The 7657-nt window shown below is 38.0% G+C and overlaps 1 protein-coding gene across 1 annotated transcript in view; it reads left to right on the top strand.

The window, feature by feature from the left end:
- The window catches only part of PCSK2 (proprotein convertase subtilisin/kexin type 2), a 100377-nt gene that overhangs the window by 56248 nt on the left and 36472 nt on the right, over positions 1-7657 (top strand). The window lies entirely within an intron of this gene.

Raw genomic sequence — 7657 nt, 5'->3', positions numbered from 1 at the left:
AATAATAATAATAATAATAATAATAATAATAATAATAATAATAATAATAATAATAATAAAGTTGGAAGGGACCTTGGAGGTCATCTAGTCCAACCCCCTGCTCAGGCAGGAAACCCTATACCATTTCAGACAAATGGCTGTCCAGTCTCTTCTTAAAAACTTCCAGTGTTGGAGCATTCACCACTTCTGGAGGCAGGTTTTTCCACTGGTTAATTGTTCTAACTGTCAGGAAGTTTCTCCTTAGTTCTAGGTTGCTTCTCTCCTTGATTAGTTTCCATCCATTGCTTCTTGTCCTGCCTTCAGGTGCTTTGGAGAATAGGGTGACTCCCTCTTCTTTGTGGCAGCCCCTGAGATATTTGAACACTGCTATCATGTCCCCCCTCGTCCTTCTCTTCGTTAAACTAGACATACCCAATTCCAGCAACCGTTCCTTATATGTTTTAGCCTCCAGTCCCCTAATCATCTTTGTTGCTCTTCTCTGTACTCTTTCTAGAGTCTCAACATCTTTTTTTACATCATGGTGACCAAAACTGGATGCAGTATTCCAAGTGTGGCCTTACCAAGGCATTGTAAAGTGGTATTAACACTTCACGTGATCTTGATTCTATCCCTCTGTTAATGTAGCCTAGCACTGTGTTGGCCTTTTTGGCATCTGAATGACTTGAAACCAGCATGAGGATTCTCTTTCCTCCTCCTCCTCAGTTTTTCTTGAATCAACATCAGGCTGAACCTGAGTTAGCATCCATACTGAAGTGCATTCAAATTGTCCAGCAGGATGGGAGATATCAGGGACAAGATTTCTAATCCAACTAGGCAACCTCTCTATTAGAAAACTATTTATTTATTTTCTAGCGCTTCCATCTTTCACTAGGACAATTTATCAATGCGTGGCGGGGTAGAATCCTGAAGAAATTTAAGTCAGGAAAATCATCCAGCTGACAGCTTGAAATTAAAGTGTTATCTAAAGTAACAGCTGGAGGAACAACGAGAAAAAGCTTCCCTGCTATACTACACAATATAAGTGCTGTTGTATTCATGTCATATAATTGCCTTTCAGTTATTGTCTCTCAGTTGCTCATTTATTGGGAGCAGCTCCTGATAACCACAAACTAAGGATGCTGAGATAAACCAGCACAATTGATGTCTGCAGCAGATAGCATATTCCCATTGGTGCAATTACCCCAAAACTAGTCTGTTCCATCCAATTTACTTTCCTTCAGATGGGGGGGGGGATTTCTGAAACCAGAATGCTATCCTAAGCATTTCTTTCATTGCAATTCTGCAATGATTTACAGTTATACCCAAGTTGCCTTTGGCACAAAGAATTAATATCCCAGTCTGATTCTTTTCATACCTTTTGGTTTGGTGGAACAACGGCTATTTTGGAAAAGTGAAACAACATGGCTGACGTAAAGGCTTGAAAGCTGTAAAGAACTGAATACTGGCCTTTTACTGTGGCATCTGGCTTATTAATATTTAAATCAGCCCATTTATTTGTTACTTCATTTCAATGAATCCATTTTGTCCTGGAAATGAGAGAATATTCCTGCTGGGTGTAAGTGGTAATTAATATATTTCGATTGACACCATGTGACTTACCTTCCTAGGTCACTTTCATAAGAAAAACACTAAAAACCCTCTCAGAAAGAACTTTTTATATGAATCCTAAAAGCACTAAACAGACATTCAGCTGTTGCTATTCTGTATTGTTTAAGGATGCATAATTGGGTATCTGGTGCAAAGCTCAACTCAAAGACTAGAAAAATACTTAGTCTTTTTTGTATTTTTCAGAACTTGCTGTAGAACAGAAACCTGAATGGGACATGGTGACATTTTCCCATCTCACTACTGCACACCGTGTGGCAGTGTTAGTTTTAATTCACTTCATATAACTGCTAGCTAGAAGCAGCTGAGCAGTTCAAAACACGTGAGCATGAGTTGAATGACAGAAAGAGCTCCCATCTGTTTGTTTCAGCTCTTGCGCACCTAGCAATTCAAAAACATGCAAATGCAAGTAGATAAATAGGTACCACTTTGATGGGAAAAATCACAGGGACATGAAAGGAGCCCTCTGGAAAAGTTGATGTCACTGGCTAATCCTTTCAACTTGGAAGTGCCTTGGTAGGTGCTTCCAACACAAATGTAGTAGTGTTAGTAATATTAGTACTACTAGTAGTAGCTAGAAAAGAAACTATCGGGTCTCAGATTTTGGATTGAGGGACAGATTATGTCTCTGAAGATGGGGTAAATTAAAAGTCTGCTCTAGAGATGTCATGTGGCTTAAGGAAGAGACAAATTTGCTTATCTTCTTCCCCCATGCTTTAAATTCCATGAATTATAAATCCTTTTTTTCTAAGAGGAGTTTTTCTTTTGAACCCATCATTAAAATATCAGCATAATGTATTCCATGGTTCACGTTTTAGTTCACAGTACTCACACAAAGCCTCTAATTTTGTCAGGCAAAACCTCTCCAAGATAAAAGACATTCTGGAGGGAATAATAAAGCTGTTCTACAATGAAGAAAAAAACATTTATTATAAAAAATGAACATGAGGAGAACAGCTGTGGATTTTGTGCTGATCAACTGTTGGGGGGGAAGATTGAATGAAGGCAGACTGTGGTGAAGGATGCTAGCTGCAGAACTTTATGTATGTCATTGAACTCAAGCAAAACCCTACATACAAACTTGGGTACCAATCCTCAAACATTTTTCTCCCCATCTGTAGAGATGGTGGGTTTGGATGCAGCAAAATACAACATCACTTTGGAGGAGGAAGAAGAAATAGATTTTAAAAAAAGAATGTCTGTAAAGTGCTTCAGATTCAGTTCTAAAAAGAACTGCAGAACACACAGCATCCCAAATGCAATATGTTGCTACTTTTCCCGGGATTGCATGTGGTCCTTTTGAAAAGTTGCAGGTAGGTGCTACATTCCTGCCTCCAAGTACTCCTAAGTACTCCTTTTTGGAATCATATCAAAAGAACTTGATTGTTCCTTGCCGGATCAGAATACAGGTGAAAAGAAAATTTTTGTCCACTTGGCCAAAAATGGAAATTAAACCCACAGAGTTGGAAAATGAGGATCACAGCTCGCAAAGATGTCCAAAGTGTTCCTTTAGAAAAACTACACACCAGGGAAATGGAAGTAAAATGAATAGATGTGTGTCCAGTGCAGGAGAGTTTCATGCAATCTTTCCTACTGCTTGCCCATGTACTGTGATCTTGGACTACAGATATTCAGAATGGAGGTTTGAGTGCTATATATGTTTACAGATCTTAGGTTTCCCAAGAATGCACACAAAATTAGTTCTTGTCTCTCAGCTGTAGGAAGAAGACAGTAGTAAACCACTTCTGAAAGTTTTGCCAATAAAACTATGTGAACTTGTCTAGGCAATAGCCAGGAGTCAAATGTATATAGTGATCTTATGAGTGATGTAAAACTCTACTGAATATGGGCATCATTTTTCATTTTGATTGTGTAAATTTTCATTTTGATAGTGAAATGATTTTGCTATCAAATTTAGTGTTGCTTTTAATATATAATTTTAATTTTGGCTATTTTCTTTATTTCTTAAATTTGTTTTTTTCACTGTAGATAGTCACCCCAGCAGAAAAGCAGGGTATCAAGTAAAGAAATATAGACTGTTCACATATTGGATATTTGTTGTTTTGACATAGACCATGTTACTTAGAAATAAACCTACTGAATTATTTATCCTGTGGGAGATTCCATACCAACGCTCATTCAGTACCTTTATACAGTTACTTGCTGCTTATAGTCTAAACTGCTTCTGTGCTAAACTGTTAAATGTCAAAATAATATCACAAGTTGCTTCTCCTTCTGTATGGGACAAATGTATGCATCCCATATAATCAGGTCATTCTTTGATAGTCAGATACCTTCCTAAAGCAACCCAAAAATTAGAGCAATCCCATGCTTATCTACTCAGTAGTAAATGCTACTGAATTCACTTGGAATTTCTTCTGTATAATAACATAGAATTGCTATCTAAAGCACATTGTATTTGATCATGGATATAGTAATTTCTTATAATATATAAAATCCACTCCCTACAATCAGAGTGAGCAAATTAGCATAGCCCAATTCACTTGTACTATGAAATAAATTCTTTAAAGCATATACAAATGTGGAAGTAATATATATTCAAAGATGTTTAAAGTAACAAATATATTTTTATAATTCAATATTATAATTCAATATCACAAAACAGATGTTTCAGATGTCCCCCCAATTCTGACTTTCATTATACCTGAAGTTGAAATGAATTGCATGTTGAATACAAGTTTTAAAAATTAAAAAAAATGTATACACAATAAATAAGATCCCTTAGTTTTCCTTTGACAGAGACTGAATACCTAACCTGTCCACCAGCCAAGATTGTGTCTGAAGATATTAAGTGTTTTCTGCTAGTCTTGTTTGGAGAAATGTATTGTGTTGCATCCAGGGTAACTTTTGGACATAATTCAAAAAATACAGGTGGTTAAAAAAATGAATTTAATCTGGGACTAGATGATGCTCATATTGTATACCATCCCTGCTTTGTGTGTGTTGCTTCCAGCTTCTTTTAGAGTCAAGGGTTAGGGTTTTGACCTCTAAGACTATCAGTGGTTGACACCTTTTTGATGAAAAAAGATTTTGGAAGCAGAACCATTTCCAGACATGTAAGAGAATAATTTGAAAGTTCTGTTTTGCTTTTTAAATATGAGATCCCTCTCTTGGGGTCTACATTGTTATTTTTAATCCGCTTCCCTAACTCACAATGGCAAGAAACTGCTGTCTGTTTTCAGCAATCCTAGCCAGAGAGGTCCTAAATAGAAGCTGTGGTTGCAAGCTGCTTATCTCTGACCTAAAGGAAAGCCATCTAGGTCAATGTTGAGTTGAAGGTAAAAGAAACATGATTTTACCCGAGTTTGCCTTTGAAAAATCAAAGGCAAGGCAATTTAGTTTGAGCCAAATTGGGTTTAGAAATTCAATGAGGGAAAAAATGTCTAGTCTCAAGGCTCATTTTTTGGTAGAATGGGATGAAGATGACAGGACTGATAGATGCTTTACAAAAAATTAGCTCTATTCACCTTCAGATGAAAAGCCTCCAAGGTTTAGATGCAATATCATTCAAAAGATTCCCCAGCACCACTTTTAAGACAAAGGTATCAGGGTTGAAGAAAGCACAGTAATCTTAAAATTATCCAACAAAGGTCATCTCATATTCCAACTTAAAAATAAGAGCTTTCAGGGTTTAAGAGTTTAAAAAGTAAACATACCTCCACAGCCCAAATCACTTCAGCAAAACAAATCTTCATTGTTGTACAGTCCCCTGATTTCTTTTCCTGCACTGAAATAAACCTGTAAATCTGGTTAGATAGATTGATTAAAATGAAGCTTCATCAAAGCAAAACACATCTTTAAAGCTTCACAGCAGTCTAATAGCTTCTTTCCAGTGTATGTTCTAAAGTCATATACATGAAAAAGGCTCTTCTGTCTGTGACTTTTTTCTGAAATTTGAAGGGTAGCTATTAGAGAAAGAATGATTCTGATAGTGGACCCTTGGTGTGGGATTTTTCTCTCAGAAAACTTTGCAGTTTCTATGGAATCTTCAGTGCAGTCATTCAATTATGAAGTCATCAGGACTGTAGTTGAAACTGGACATAAATCCACCTTGACATGCATACATTCACTCTGGCATGCAATTCCTAGGGACAAATTGAAATAAAAGAGATATACACCTTTTTCTTTGAAGGAAAAACTACTTCATCACTTCAATCTGTTCAACAATCTGTACAAAATCTGCCAGATATGGCTTCAACTTCCATTCCTTGGCCTTCATTCAGTTCATCACTGCTGTGGAATGGCATGTGGACTACACCAGATCTCTGGGTGGCCATCCCCAATGATTTCAAGATTGTGATTGAATTGTGTGGGTTTGTTTTTTCATTCCTGTCAGGGTTTTTTTGGATCATCTTCACCATCTTTTATTCTTCATTTTTATTGCTGTATTTCTTCTTGTTTTTAGTGTTTTTATTTAGTAGTAAATACCCTATTCAAGTATCATGGTATCAGACCAAAAACTCTCATGGTCACCTCCTGATTGCTATCCTGCTCATAAAATTGGAAATATCATAATACTTGGGTTTCCATCTTCCAACCCGTTTAGTCATAGTATCCCATTGTCAATGATTTCCCTAGAATCAACATGGTAGCAGACTATGGTTTTCATCCCTGATAAGGACACCAAGGCTACCTTTGTGAAATATCTCAGTGGGAAACCAAGCTGAACATGGACCAAGATGGAGCAAGGAGCCTGCCATCCACCAAGGGAAATGTCCATATGTACCACATTGTCAATTTCTGTATTAAAATCATCCAATTGTCTTAATGAAAAAAGGTCTAACCAGCTTTCCAAAACATACAAGAAATAGGGCAAAGAATGGCCTAGAATGGGAGAATTACAAAGGCTTTGCCAAATGGGCAAAAGTACAGGGTTTCACATAGCTTAAGTGAGAACAGGAAGGTCTGGGAGTAATTTATGAAGTAAGAGCTTGGATTTGGCACAAATCTGTCATTTTTTAAAGAGGAACATTCCAGCAAATTTGAGGTGGATTTAATTTCCTCTAGTCTGCTGAAATTCCTGCTATGAATAATACATGGGTTCCTTTTTAATTCCTTATTCACAAACCCTTCTCCCTCTAGTGAAATCAAATGTATAAATTTAATTATACATATTTGGTCATTTGTTTTCTCCATTGTTTATGTCACTACAATCACATTGGAAAAGCAGATGGACTCATTCTTTGTAGGCCTTGTAATGGAGGGTATTCAGAAAAGAGGGGAAGGGAAAGATTTGACCTTTTTGGAGTAAGAGAGACAGGAAGGAAAATGCTGACCCCATTAGTGCCCTGACAAAAGTAGACAGGTGACAAGTCCAGATGGATTCAGTCATGGATTAGTATCAAAAGGAAGATACCTCTTGTGCCAAGCTCCTTTGCCAACCTTAGCCAACCTAATTTGCCATGAAATATAGGGCTTGAGGCAGCAGGCTCATAAATAATTCTTTCTCTGATTCTGTCCTTGGAGAAACAAATGGAACAGAATATTTATTTATAATTTAATTTATACCCCGCCCTTCTCCTCATGGGACTCAGGGCGGCTAACAGCCTCATAAAAACTACAATACAAATACAATAATTAAAAACCGAATTAAAAAGAAATATTTAAACAGGCCGATCAATTAAAATTATCTTTAAAAATCCCCTGAAACTTTAAAATCATTAAAAATTATCCCTATTTAAAACTCACCCTAGGTCAGGCCCGCTTGTTGAAAAAGCCATGTCTTGAGGGCGCGGTGGAAGGTTAAGAGATCCGGAATCATCCGGATCTCGGGGGGTAGTTCGTTCCAGAGGGTGGGGGCACCCACAGAGAAGGCCCTCCCCCTGGGGGTCACCAGCCGACATTGCTTGGCCGACGGCACCCTGAGGAGGCCCGCTCTGTGGGAGCGTACCGGCCTGTGGGAGGGAATCTGCGGCAGGAGGCGGTCTCGGAGATAACCAGGACCGATGCCATGGAGCGCTTTGAAGGTGGTGACTAGCACCTTAAAGCGTACCCGGAAGGCCACTGGCAGCCAGTGCAGCTCGCGCAGCAG

Source organism: Protobothrops mucrosquamatus, unplaced genomic scaffold (assembly GCF_001527695.2).
Source record: "Protobothrops mucrosquamatus isolate PMUCROS unplaced genomic scaffold, P.Mucros_1.0 scaffold_45, whole genome shotgun sequence".
Lineage (NCBI taxonomy): Eukaryota > Metazoa > Chordata > Lepidosauria > Squamata > Viperidae > Protobothrops > Protobothrops mucrosquamatus.
This window is presented reverse-complemented; position numbering and strand designations above follow the sequence as displayed.